The sequence below is a fragment of the Onychostoma macrolepis genome, chromosome 11 (assembly GCF_012432095.1).
Source record: "Onychostoma macrolepis isolate SWU-2019 chromosome 11, ASM1243209v1, whole genome shotgun sequence".
NCBI lineage: Eukaryota > Metazoa > Chordata > Actinopteri > Cypriniformes > Cyprinidae > Onychostoma > Onychostoma macrolepis.
The window spans coordinates 155835-170239 of NC_081165.1; the positions used below are offsets into that span (position 1 = coordinate 155835).

At 43.3% G+C, this 14405-nt stretch overlaps 5 non-coding genes across 5 annotated transcripts; 1 reads left to right on the forward strand and 4 right to left on the reverse strand.

The window, feature by feature from the left end:
* Positions 1-11381: 11381 nt before the first annotated feature.
* trnas-gcu (transfer RNA serine (anticodon GCU)) lies at positions 11382-11463 on the reverse strand. Its single transcript has one exon. It is a non-coding gene; the product is annotated as a tRNA-Ser (tRNA).
* Positions 11464-12586: 1123 nt separating this feature from the next.
* Positions 12587-12728, forward strand: LOC131549953 (U4 spliceosomal RNA). The gene has a single exon (XR_009273527.1). It is a non-coding gene; the product is annotated as a U4 spliceosomal RNA (small nuclear RNA).
* Positions 12729-13109: 381 nt separating this feature from the next.
* Positions 13110-13182, reverse strand: trnaf-gaa (transfer RNA phenylalanine (anticodon GAA)). Its single transcript has one exon. It is a non-coding gene; the product is annotated as a tRNA-Phe (tRNA).
* A 95-nt stretch (positions 13183-13277) lies between these two features.
* On the reverse strand, positions 13278-13351 carry trnai-aau (transfer RNA isoleucine (anticodon AAU)). Its single transcript has one exon. It is a non-coding gene; the product is annotated as a tRNA-Ile (tRNA).
* Positions 13352-13446: 95 nt separating this feature from the next.
* trnap-ugg (transfer RNA proline (anticodon UGG)) lies at positions 13447-13518 on the reverse strand. Its single transcript has one exon. It is a non-coding gene; the product is annotated as a tRNA-Pro (tRNA).
* Between the last annotated feature and the right edge of the window lie 887 nt (positions 13519-14405).

Genomic DNA, 14405 nt, shown 5'->3' on the forward strand with positions numbered 1-14405 from the left:
AAAATGAATAAAAATGTTTCTTCAAAGATGTTTTGTGTGTGTGTGTGTGTGGTATATGATTTGATTGATATGATTTATCATATTTAATTGATCTGATTAAAAGACACTTCAAATATTAAAAAAATTATTAAAACAAACACGTAATATATACAAAATATATACAGGAAAGATATTATTTATTGAGGTGGATACAAAACAAATGAAAGAGTGGGCCCATGTAATATATACAAAAAAAATATATATATATAGGAAAGATATTATTTATACAAAACAAATGAAAGAGTGGGCCCATGTAATATATACAAAAATATATATATATAGGAAAGATATTATTTATACAAAACAAATGAAAGAGTGGGCCCATGTAATATATACAAAAAATATATATAGGAAAGATATTATTTATACAAAACAAATGATAGAGTGGGCCCATGTAATATATACAAAATATATATATATATATATATATATATATAGGAAAGATATTATTTATACAAAACAAATGAAAGAGTGGGCCCATGTAATATATACAATATATATATATATATATATATAGGAAAGATATTATTTATACAAAACAAATGAAAGAGTGGGCCCATGTAATATATACAAAATATATATATATATATATAGGAAAGATATTATTTATACAAAACAAATGAAAGAGTGGGCCCATGTAATATATACAAAATATATATATAGGAAAGATATTATTTATTGAGGTGGTGGAGTTTGGCCTTTATTTTGCTGGCGCTGTTCTGCCAACCACTCATCTAGAGATTTGCCATTTGAGGTACGTGAGCAAAATGTGGCATTACCATATCGGCTATGGCCAAACTCCTTTGTTTTGGGCTGCCCACATTTGCTGCACTTGTTAAAAGTAACCCCTCACACATACTTCCTCTTATGGACTCCGCTTTCCGTCTCCAGGGCCCGCCGGCGCCTGTTCCTCTGGGTGTAACGGGACACAGGAGCATCAGACGCAGGAGCAGGCGGAGCTGGGCCTGCACCGGATGTCGAAGCAGCAGAAGAGGGAATCACCATTGACACAGTCATGTCCGGGTTAAGGACTAGTGTGCCTAACAATGACCCAGGTGCTGAAATGGGCTGCACAACTCCTGATGCTGTGGGGGCAGGTGCGATGGGGCACTCCGTGGCGGCAGCAGCGGCCGTCGACCTGGTCGCAGAATTGGAGCCTGTCCTTCTCGATTTGGCGGAAGGATAAATGGATGTTTTGGGCCTGATGTCGATGGCGCTTCATCCAATTTTTGCCTTGGTGGAGGAAGCTGTGTATCAGCTACAGCAATTGGGTCAGGTGGAGTCAGTCCCTGAGCGAGGACACTCATTTCCTGATTCTTCTGCCGCCGCTGAAACCTGAAAATAAATGACTTGTATTATATTTATGTTTAGACGTATTCAGTTAATTTGAAGCAAATATTGTGCCTTGCTTACCACTGAATGAGTGTCTTCTGGTTTAGCTCAAACAGCTGGATCATTGTTTCATCCATCAGCCTGCGACTGTTAAGCACCAGCTCTCGGATGTGGTGGTAATCCGAGAGGATTTTAGACCACCTGGGCGTGCAAACTCCAGCCTTCTTGGTCGGTGACTTGTGTAAAGCACAAAGCTTGATACAAATGGCCTCGACCAAGCGGCTGGTGCTGGGCCACTGTGCTGGACCCCCAGGATGTCCAATCAGACATCGTTTCACACTCTCCACACCTGGTGTGACTCCGGACCGCTTGGTGCTTTAAAGCGCCCATGTGTGAGCTGAGGCTGATGTCGAGGCTGATAGTTGACCCGCTGTTTGTCAGTATCAGGAGAGCTGTCCACAGCTGGATGGCCTCTGTCACCTGCAGGTCAGTGAGGTAAGGAGCCTCACGAAGACCCACCAGGTAACCCGCCAGATCCTGGACCTTGTCCCACCCAGCAATGTCATCGGGTCCAATGACTCCTCCCTAGTAAATGCAGATTAATGTTAATATACACTACCAGTCAAAAGTTTTTGGATAGTAAGTTTTTTTATGCTTTTTAAATAAGTCTCTTCTGCTCAATCTTGATCCAAAATACAGCAAAAGCAATAATATTGTGCAATATTTTTACTATTTAAAATAACTGCTTTCTATTTGAATATTTATTTCTGTGATGCGCAGCTGTATTTTCAGCATCATTACTCCAGTCTTCAGTGTCACATGATCTTCAGAAATCATTCTAATATGCTGATTTGCTGCTCAAGAAACATTTTATTATTATTATTATCAATACTTAAAACAGTTTACATGTACACAGTGTACATTTTTTTCAAGATTCTTTGATTAATAGAAAGATCCAAGATCAGCATTTATCTGAAATAAAAAGCTTTTGTAACATTACACACTATAAAATTTAAAAGCTTGGAGTCAGTATATTTAAATCATATTAAAATAAATTATGAAATTATAGAAATTAATACTTTTATTTAGCATGGATGCATTAAATTGATCAAAAGAGATAAAGACATTTATAATGTCACAAAATATTTCTATTTCAGATAAATGCTGTTCTTTTGAACTTTCTATTCATCAATGAAACCTAAAAAAAATTAAAAAATACACTCTGCTATTTTTAACCTAATAATAATAAATGTTTTTGAGCAGCAAATCAGAATATTAGAATGATTTCTGAAGAATCGTGTGACTTTTGCTGTATTTCGGATCAAAGAAATGCAGTCTTGGTGAGCAGAAGAGAATTCTTTAAAAAACATTGTCGACCAAAAACTTTTCACTGGTAGTGTATGTGGAATAAAATGAGACAGAAATTAAATAAAGCCCTTAGAGTGTCTTACCCGAGCCTCGTCGGAGAGACTGCTTTCAGTGTCGGGTGGCTGTGACAGCACTGAAGGGGCAAGATGCTGTCCTTCTCCACCAGATGATGTGGACGGCTCAGCCAGTGATGCTGGGGACTGAGGCAGAGGCAAAGACGAGGCGGTTTTCATCCTCATCCAGCACTGGAACTGTGATGTCCTCCATGATCTCTTCCTCAAACCCCTCATCTTGCAGGTCCTGGTCATCAACCTCCTCCACCAGCCTGTCTTCCTCCTCTGGGTTCTGGAGCACTGGAGTCAGTGTTTTGCCAGTCTGACTGTAAAGGTACTCTATTCCCAGAAATTCACCTACAAGAATAAAATGGAAAAAAAGAAAGTGTTCTTAATATTTTGTCTAGTACATTAACCCATTTAATCCCAGTGGTCACAATAGTGAGCATAAAAAAGGTTTTCATTTATAAAGCTCTAATAACCTTACTGACTGGTGTTTTAGTGCATTTCCTGCAAATATGGGAAAAATAAAGCGTCTCAATTAAAGATGTGCAGTTTCACATGATTACTGCAAATTGTCACATGACCAGAGCAGTTTATTTACTGTTTGCAGCTTGAGAAGATGATGACTGCATCAAAGATCAAAAACAAAAGGCTAGTAAAGTGTGTTAACAAAGATATGACAAAGATTTTTGGTGCACATTATCTTTAAGGTGTCTAGTGTTACGTTCCGTGTTTATTTATATAGTATTGTTGGATTCTATGTGCTGCTGTGTGCTATCTTTCTCTCTTTCTCTCTCTCCTTCTGAGTGTTACTGCTGCTCAACCAGGTGCGGAGGAGAGGAAGGTGATTGCTCTCACCTGCTGCTCGTTACTGTGCAAGCTCAAAAGCTGTTCAACTTGCCTACCACACTGAAGCTTGACTTCCAGAGTGTGGCACGGCACGGCACGGCACGGCACGGCACGGCACGGCACGGCACGGCACGGCACGGCACGGCACGGCACGGCACGGCACGGCACGGCACGGCACGGCACGGCACGGCACACCTGCCTTGTGTTGCTTTGTAAGCGGTTGATACTGTGTAAAGCTTTCCCAAGTTACGGCTTATTGAAGCCACCCGAATATGTAAGTGGCATTGTTGATGTGCTGGGTGCTATTTTGTTTCTGTGACTTTTTCTCTTGTTTTTGCTTAGTTAGGGAGTTGGTGTACATTTCTGTTGTTAATTTTATTTTGTTTAGACCGTAACTAGTCAGAGGGTCCTTTTGTTTGTTTTGGCCTTTCCCCTTCCTGAAGTCTATTTTACTTTGTAATTTGGAAATTCTGTAAATAAAACACTTGGTTTTTGGAGTTTGACGTGTTTGTTGTGCCTGGCAGGGGACTGGTACTCCCTCACCCCAACCAATTTTAATGTTTCCTTTCCTCTGTTACTCCCTTACCCTAGACCCTTACATCTGGGACGTAACACTAGTGTTAATATATGAATTCACAATTATTCAGTTTTGTTGAGTGTGGTTATAGAATAAGTATCATTCCACTGGGATAACAGTGAATTTAGGTTTGCATATAAATCCAATTGCAGTTGTTAGTGAAAGCTGCAGTAAAAAAGGTTGCAATGACAAATATTGCACTAAATTAAAAGTTCAAATGTTACAATATTGATGTTGTAATACTGATAGCACTAATATAACAATTTTATGATAATGTTACAATAAAGTAACAATTTTGAAATGCGTTTTTTTATCTCAGTATTACTATCAGTGTTGTACAAGGGTTTTTATGCATAATAGTAACCCTAGAATGTGATGGAACAGAGTTTAAAAGAGCTGGGCTGAGATATATATAACAATATTTATGACTGCAGAAATATGTTAATTCAATATACACATTATCCCACCGGTCACAATTGTCATTGACCATAAAACACAAAAGAACAAATGAATGAACTTCTTGCCTGTATATGCTCCAGGAGGGCGATAGCGCTCATCCCAGGGCTTCCCAAAGACTGTTCGGCTAAGCTGGTCCACAGCCTCTCTCATGGCACTGCCAAATGACCGGATTGAGGACGCTCCTTTTATGGCATCTTCCATCCGGTCATCATTCCAACGCATCAAGCCCTCAAGGAGATAGGCCTGAAAATGCGCATCACTGGCACTGGTTCCTAAAAGTTAAATAAATAAAAAAGGCTAGATACACATACACATGAGGTGCTAATAGGCAAGGCAAGTTTATTTATATAGCACATTTCATAAACAGTGGTAATTCAAAGTGCTTTACATAAAAGGAAGTGAAATAGTCATTAAAAATAATAATAATAAAAACAAGGAATTAAAAATAATAATAATCACAACAAAAACAAAAGTCATTTAAAAACTGATTAAGAATAGAAAATGATTATACATCAGTTGGGATGTATACAGTGCTCATTCAGCAAATGCACAGCTAAACAGATGAGTTTTGAGTCTGGATTTAAAAGTGGCTAATGTTTTAGCACATCTGATCTCTTCTGGAAGCTGGTTCCAACTGCGGGCGGCATAATAGCTAAAAGCAGACTCCCCTTGTTTTGTGTGAACCCTTGGTGTTTCTAACTGACTTGATCCTAATGATCTGAGTGGTCTGTTAGGTTTATATTCAGTGAGCATATCTCCAATGTATTAATAGAGTAATGTAATTACATTAAAAATTATTGTCATTATGCCAGAGTTACAAGTGACTTTGTCAATGCTTATGACATCAGAACTGTATATTACTGTATAGTGTGACATTTATTAATGTGACATTACTTTAAAGTAATGGAAGCAGTTACAGGGCTTATAGTTTTATAGAAAAATTAGTAAACCATATGTATGTAATACCTGGAATGAAACGGTTGAGGTGGAGGTGGAATGACTCCAAGGAGGTAGAGCCACGGGCACACCTGTAGCAGCACAGCTCCACACCGCCTTCAGTGTCCCCGTCTTCATGTAGAGCGGAAAGTTCTCTGGGTCTTGGATGCACTGAATGTGCTTCCGCTGTTCCTTCCATATCTGCTGGATCCGTTCGTGGTCCAGCAGAGGAACTCCCAGAGTGTCCTTTCCGTCTGCACTGTCAAACTGATCGATCAGTGATCCAATTGTTTTGGTGGTCTCCTCCAGCCCCCTGGTCCTCCTCCGGCAGTGCAGTGCCAACTCCCTCCGGGTAATGCGAGCACTGACCGCCCTTCCTGAGATGTGGCCAGTCTTCTTTGCCGTCAGCTCACCCTCCTTTGCACGGCGAAGGGCAGCCACATCTTCTGGATCCCACTGAAAGATGCACGTGGACAGACGTGCCATGAAGATCCCATAGAGCGGATGAGCCTCTGTCGTGACACCTGCAGCAAATCGCCGCATGAAGTGCCAGATGTCGAGGCGCACTACGAGCTCATCCCACTCCGAAAACATGGTCTTCACCGAGACTGGCTGTGCTGACTGCAGCAATCTCTGTCCACGTACATCACTTTTGGGGCTTCCTCTCCTGCCTCCCGGTAGCGTTTCATCAGGCCAGCTGCCATGGGGTCCAGTCCATGTCCCTCGGCGGCTGTCAGCACAGAGACAAGGACTTGGCCGTGTTCGTTTCCCACATTTGTGCACCAGGCAGCTGTTCCTGAAGCAGCACCGGCAAGTTTCTTTGTGACCTATTGGGAAAAATAAAAGGGTCAAAAACTGTGTTCATTATGTATGCACACATATCCATATCTTGCAAATTTCTGGATATAAACAGGGCTGAAAAAATACCTTTTTTGTGGAGTCCATCTTGAGAACACGGCCAAAGACAGATGTAATTTTGGCCTTGACCTCGTGCAGTCGCCCCAGAACATCCCTGGCATACACAGCTAACAGCCACTTAGGTTTAGGTAGGGCAGGTAAAAGGGGAGGCTCAGCAAACACAGGAGGCTGCACAAGGGATGACCTTGTGAATGGTTCGCAGGCAGTCAGGTACTGCAGGACACGCTGTGTCCATGCCTCACTGTGCTGTTCCATCAGCTTCTTGTAAAGCTGAGTCACACTGTTGCCCAGTGTCCTCTCCCTCATCATCCTCAGCACCCGGTTGTCACATGAGTATCTAAGGAAACAACAGTATAATCATGCAAATGCTTTTGGTTGGTAAAAAAATAACACAAATAAAAGACCTAATGATGAATGATTGTAATTATAAATTACCTGTATGTCAGCAAAGCTGGAAACTGACTGCGGTGGCCCATATCCAGCTGTCTCATGATGTCCAACGACCAGGCGGGATACTTCTTCTTGCAGCGTTTGCACTCCAGATACTCAGTGGCAAGGTCATACCACCCGTCGATGTCCAAGACCTTGCGCACGGTACGGTAAAGTCCCGCCGCAGTAAGTCTGTGCTTACCACAGTCTGGGCGAACACAGGCAAGAGGAAACAACCACATCTTCAGAGGCATCCATAAGAATAGGGGCCGACAGAAGAAGAGGTCAGGTGAGGCGGGTGGCTGAGTGTGAATTAAAGGGGGCTGAGGAGGATACCACCAAAGCTTCAGCTGGGACACTAGTTCTGGCTTGCCGGTTCGCAGGTTGGCCTTAAATAATGCGTTCCGGATCCACTCATGCTGGAAAGGTGGAAGATGATCTTTCCAGTGACTTGGAAGCTCAGCTGGTGGCTGATGATGTGGAGGATCTGGTGTTTTGGCTGCTTCCGCTGATGGAGACGGACCGGCACAGGCCTCTGAGTGAACAGTAACAAAAACAATATAAGGATGACTGTTGCATTTGATAGTAATATGCCAGAAATGCAGCCCACAAACAGCCTGCGAAGCAGTAATTTTGGACAAGTATTAATAATTAGTGAAGAAAATGGTACTAGTGTTAAGAAGCAAAGAACACAGTGTACACTTTGAGGATCAGATGGAATGGAGTAAGGAAAATGAGGTTTGATGAATTCAGTATAAAGTAATGATGCCCACAGACATGAAGCATGCACACAGATACAGTAAGGAAAAACTGTCCCTCTAATCATTAGAACAATGAATCTCCACCATCCCGTCTGCTCAGGGGGAGCTAAAGAGTGAGTGAGTAGAGCAAGCCGTGTGAAAAAGTTATGCGGTGATTGTTTAACAACGGGTAAGTTCGGAAACGCAAATAAATACACTGACACCTTTGGACATCCTTAAGGTTTTGAAGAAGTGCACTCAAAGAATGCATCCCGCTTGAGATGTCACATAGTTCTGTATTGTAAACAAAAAATATTTAAAAGTGTTGATTTTATTTATTTATTTTTTCAGAAATAATGCTTTTCAATGTGTTTTCACAAAACATTCTTTTAATATGTGCATTTGTGTCATATGCCACACCTGTATTTAACTGTGCTTCACATTGTGATGCAGCAAACACCAGCTCCTCATCATCATCTTCAGCAGTGGGAACTGTGCCTGGAGCACAAATGTTAAAACTATTACTGTTAACAATACACAGAGACGAACATATGTAAGATGGTGCTTACTTACCAGTAGCAAAAAGCTGCCTTTGAGCCGGTGTGGAGCTTCGGGCTGGGAGTTCTGTTGCTGGACGAGGTAAAGTGGAGTGCAGTAATGGATCTGGAAACAGTAAGTGGACAAGTTTGCCATACTGATAAATAAATACATGTAGATCTGCTGTAGGGAAAATTCAGTATTCACACTCCTACTCACAGGCTTTAACTGGTGACATAAGTTTTCTCGCCACTTGTGAAGGAGACAAACGTTTGCCACGTCCCAGCAGCGCTTTCACTGTGGCGGTCTGCTGTACACCAGTTCGGATGGCTGCAGGTGGAGGTGCAGAAGTACTGGAGGTTGCAGATGGAGGTGCAGAAGTACTGGAGGTTGCAGATGGAGGTGCAGAAGTACTGGAGGTTGCAGATGGAGGTGCAGGATGACGTACACTGGTGCCCACAGCAGAAGCCCGTCTTTTCAGGACATACATCTTGAAAATGGCCATGTTGGTGTTGGGCCTGGCATCTGCCTTAACCAGGTACCTGATGAGGGCTTGGGCCTCCTTGCTCTGGTCCTCATACACATCCTTCATGGACCGGCCCTTAAAGTCACCAAACTCCACCATCAAGCAGCCCTGGTCTCCAGTTGCCCGGGCTTCTGCTTGCATTTCCTGCTTCCTCTCATACTTCTCCACTTCTTCTGACATCTCTCTAATGTGAGAAGTGTACCGTAAGAAAAGTTGTTTATTCTCTGAGAGGGTTTTTTTTTGCGCTGTCTCTTTAGAAATGCTGAGCACCAGATACACTGCATACCCCAGAGAGTTTTCCAGGAGCCATCTAAATCTCTGGCCCTGGTACTTCCCAAACTGAAGTTTGCAGTGAGCCAGTATTAAAAACTGGTCACTGGGGTCTCCACCATTCGTGCTGACAAAAGAACTGGCCTCTGCCAGCACCTCCTCGTTAGGCTTGGCCCTTCCAGACTCCACATTTTCAAGGCGCTTCGCCTCCACTGATGGCGCCATGAGGAGTCGGGTTGATGTTGCCGATTGGCGGGGAAAAACAGGGTATGCGTACATTTTCTGAAATGAAAATCAGAAAGAGACTATTACCTCTAGCAATCGGAAAGATACCTGTACGTTAAGTGTGAAATGATTATTTAACAAGCTACATGTAAAACATATTACTGTGGTAATAAACATGGCCATGATGACCATAAACTGTCTGATGATGAGTTTTCTACAGAGGACAGGAATCCCTGATACATCAAATATGTAAAGTCAAATATGACATCTGAAATTTCCTTCTGTTTCAAATGCTGTCATCTTAAACCACGACTGTGCACACAGTGTAAAATTAAAATAAATAAATGGGGCAGCACAACTGTGTTAGTTTAGTATTTTTTTTTATATGCTATTACAGTTTTTATTCATATTTTAAATTAGCTTTATATTTTTTTCAATCACTATTTAGGTTAAATTTATTTTTATTTTAGTTTTTATTTCCAGTTAGTAATTTTTAGTGCTTCATTTTATTTCATATTTTTATTTAGTTTAACTTTCTCATTTAATATTTATATTTATAGTTTAATTAATTTCATTTCAGCTTTCTTTCAATTAACAAAAAAAAGTTTTTAATAGCTGTAGTTAATAATATGCTGCAAGATAATCACATTATATCATCTGGTTTTTGAAATGCAATGTGTGCTAAGTTTACTTTATTTACACGTTTGCACAGAGTCTGACAATAATACAAAAAATAAAAATTAAAAGTATGAATTTAACGTGAAAAGCAGGAGGGTTTTGAACATTTGAAAAAGAGGAATTTATTCCATAAATATTCGTATTGTAACTGGTACCGTAAATAACATTATTTTAATTATTTATAATATAATGCATTATAATTATTTTTATTTCATGTTATAAAATATTCATATTTTATTTTACAGAACAATTATAATATAAAAGTTATATATTTGTCTTCATTTTTATAATTAAAGCAACAACAGCTACAATAATAATTATAATCAATTTTATTAGGTTCCTCAAACACAATTTTATGTAATTTGGGCAGGGGTGGGGATTGGGTGCTAGTAATGATTCTAAGGGCACAGGATTGGCACGGGGGCTCGGAGGAGGTCACTAGTATTATTACCCAATATAAGTAATTTTTGTTTTAATCATTATGTTCAGTCGTAGAACCCCGAATCTCAAGCGGCGCCCCTGGTTGCATACGTACAGAACGCTTACGTCATGCGCCTGGTGTAGTATAAAGTAGTTATAAATCATGACTTTGCACACAATACACACATCATTGTTGACAGCAATGTAGCTTAATTAACGGACGGCCGATGATTTTAACTTATCTGATCAGTAGCGACATGTTTTCTGTATATCATGGGAAAAGTTACAGGTTCACTGGTACTGAAGAAAACGTATGCTATAACTTTAAGTTAAATTCTATCTCGCTAAATTGGCACGTTTAATTTCCCCCCCAAAAAAACACACTGTATATGAACTAATTAGTGATATTCAATAGTGAAGTAAACCATAACCTTACCTGTTTCAGAGATGACAATAATAGCGGCCGACGGCGATTGGTCAAAAGTAAGCCACTCGAGAGAGAAACGCGATTGGTCAAAAGTAAGCCCCAGAGACAAACGCGATTGGTCAAAAGCAAGCCCCGGAGAGAAACGTGATTGGTCAAAAGTAAGCCCCGGAGAGAAACGCGATTGGTCAAAAGTAAGCCCCGGAGAGAAACGTGATTGGCTCATGCGGGCTTACTTTGGGCTTACTTTAGCTCAATCGGTGGGATGCAGTAGGCGCAAGCGAGAGGTAGCGGGATCGATGCCCGCATTCTCCAAGCTGGTTCTTGCCCTTTTACGCTCACTTCCCTAAAGAGACAGACTGCGCGTTGACCCAACGAAGCGACTCTCCCTACGTGCGCTTTTGGGGCTCACTGCTGCCAAAAGGTTTTTCGGGACGTGCCCTGTGCAAATTGGTGGCATAACAGGTCCCACCGAGATTTGAACTCGGATCGCTGGATTCAGAGTCCTGAGTGATAATCATTACATCATGGAACCTTGACGGGAGCAGCCGTTGCTCACAGGGCCGCAAAGACTAAATCACTTACGGGCTAAAGAGATCGACGAGGATGGGATTCGAACCCACGCGTGCAGAGCACAATGGATTAGCAGTCCATCGCCTTAACCACTCGGCCACCTCGTCGCCTTCTGACCTGCCCGACCGGAAGCTGGACTGTGTCGTTTTTTTTCTGCAGCTCCTTTCAATAGGACGACGTAAAAGCTGACCCTTAGTGTGCCGTGAGAGGTCGGGTAGGTACGAGTGTCAATCATTTGGCAGTAGCACTGTCCCCTTTCAAACGCTCAAGCAGGGGTGGGGAACGTTGATCCTGGAGGGCCACTCTCCTGCAGAGTTTAGCTCCAACCCTGAGAAAAACTGGATAGAAAACACCTAACTGCATCCTGAAGACCTTGATTTAGCTGGTTCAGGTGTGTTTGATTAGGGTTGGACCTAAACTCTGCAGAGACAACGGCCCTCCAGGATCAACGTTTCCCACCCCTGCGCTAAAGGCATCAACCAACGAGGATGGGATCTGAACCCACGCGCGCAGAGCACAATGGATTAGCAGTTCATCGCCTCAGCCGCCTCGTCTCGCTTCAGCTTTATGACTCCGCCCCTTTTTTGCCAGGACACCCATAATTCTCTCTCCCCAGGGTTCAGGAAAGCAACGCACGCTCTTCTTTGAGTAAAGAGAGAAGAGTGATTAAGCCTTCTTGTACGTGACGCTAACCTGTTCCGTAAACACACCACGCAGACACCCGTGCCCAGAAGTAGGGTGGCCATATGTGCCATTTATAGGGGACACGTCCTGGCCAGGATTGTTATATTGCCTAAAAAATCCAAAGTAGTTTGACCAATAACATGCAGATATTGTACATAATCGACCAATCGTGGTGCGTGAGAAGGTGAGAACGATCAAAGCGATGCAAAGACACGCACGCACGCCTTTGTTCGTTCGTTCGACTTGAAGCTGCGCACCGATCATTGTATGACACCAAAGAACCGCGAGAGCGATTTGAAAGCATAAGGAGCCGTCTGCTCTGCTCTCGTGAAATAATGTTATACAACGATCGCTCTGCAGAGTGCAAACAGCCAAAACCTGGATATTTTAGGAAATACAGAAATCCTGGCAAGGGTGCATCCCCCAAAAATGGCCCGTATGGTCAGCCAAGCCAGAAGGCTGATTGCAGGGCAGTTTGAAGCTTGTTACCACCCTGTCGGTTCACGTCCGCATAGGTGCACGGGAGAGGTCGCGACTCTCCCTGGCATTCTTTCGCAGAGGCAATATCGTAGCCTATGAGGTTCATCCGAGGCGTGATCATTGCTGGTTGAAAACTTTACCCAATACCCCGCCGGGATGACTTGAAATACAGTCAGCCTTTGGCAATTTTTGCCGGTCTCTCTGGAGGCTTAACATCTGGTTAAGAAAGTCAGGCCTGCTTCTGTTTCTTTCACGTGCGTGTTTTTGGTTCTCGTTTGGTAGGCGTCTGCGGCAAGACTCGTTCTCAGGCACAAAGATGAGTTTTTTTTCTCCAGCTAGATGTGTACTAAAAGAGGTTTTGCAGATGCAGGCAGCAGACCTGCCTGTCCGCTGGTCTCTCTGTGACGTGACCTGGCGGCCTTCTGAGCGACTCTCCCTACGTGCGCTTTAGGGGCTCACTGCTTTGCTGGTGGCCATCTGGGAGGCAGATAGCGATGTGGCCGTTGCCAAGCAGTTTGTCAGTGGGGTTGGATCCCAGTGGATTTTGGTCTCTGGGCCCCACGGACAAAAGGAAAAGAGAGGGCACATGTGCCGAAACCCGGGATCGAACCAGGGACCTTCAGATCTTCAGTCTAACGCTCTCCCAACTGAGCTATTTCGGCCGCAACTGCAAGCTGTTTAGCCAGCAGGGATTTCCGTGAGAGCACCCGTCACTTTGCCAGAAGAGCAGAGCTGAGCTCCCAGAGAATAAAAGAGTTGGCCCGTACGGGGATCGAACCCGCGACCTTGGCGTTATTAGCACCACGCTCTAACCAACTGAGCTAACCGGCCTGGCTTTGCCTAGCCTTCTGCCCGATTGACCAAAAACTTCCTGATTGCTCTTGACCCTAAAGAGATGAAACAGCTTCTGGACCAAGCCTCACAACGGGCTCGTCTGGGATTTGAACCCAGGACCTCTCGCACCCAAGGCGAGAGTCACAGCCCTAGACCAACGAGCCTACCTGCGCAAGCGCCTAGCCGTGAAAAAATGAACAACTACAGCAACAACCAAAGAAGGAGCACGGACTAACATGGAAGTTATCAAACACCTCGAGACGGTGTCAAAGGCAAACGAAGGAAAGTTGGCCTCTGAATGGATTTAAAAATGGGGCTGGACCTAACATGCAGAGGGATCTTGGGGAGGACAGCTGAAACGGTCAGATGTCCCGTAGACTTTAAGCCAGTGTGGGAAAAAGAGGGGAGAAGCTGGATGCACGACCTGAGTGATCCAAAGGCAGCCTACGTAATACAGGAGTCCGCACACATATATACTGGGGTCACAAGACCAAGAAGGGCCTTAAAAACAAAAGCACAATCTCTCGGTTAATCCTACAACTAAATGGCGCCCAGTACAAAGGTGCCAGCACAGAGGAGAGATGGCCTCTTTCCCTGCAGCCCGTTATAATGGCTGTCGCTCTTCGAAGCCGTCTTTTGGAGAGATGGACATCGTTCAACTGCGGCCAGGGGAATTAGCTCAAATGGTAGAGCGCTCGCTGCGCAAAGGAAGGGGCCCAATCTTTGCGCTCCCGCTCGCAAGCGAAAAAGACGCAGAAAACGGATTTACGCGACAAATTTTGGGGCTATACGCGACAACAATGTTCGGGCTATATTCCTGTGCGCTATGGAGGAGTTTTAGTTACATGCGAAACAAGTCACTCTCCGCGGGCTGGATTCGAACCCGCGGTCTGCGCGACTGAGTCGTTTTTGAAGTCCGATTCTGAACTATGATTCTGAATCAAATGATTCGCGATCGACACGCGATCCGATTGGAGCACTTCGAAACAGTGAATCATTTAATCCGTCGTATTAAAAACCTGCTTTTTTTCACTAATCGCGCCCTGATTGA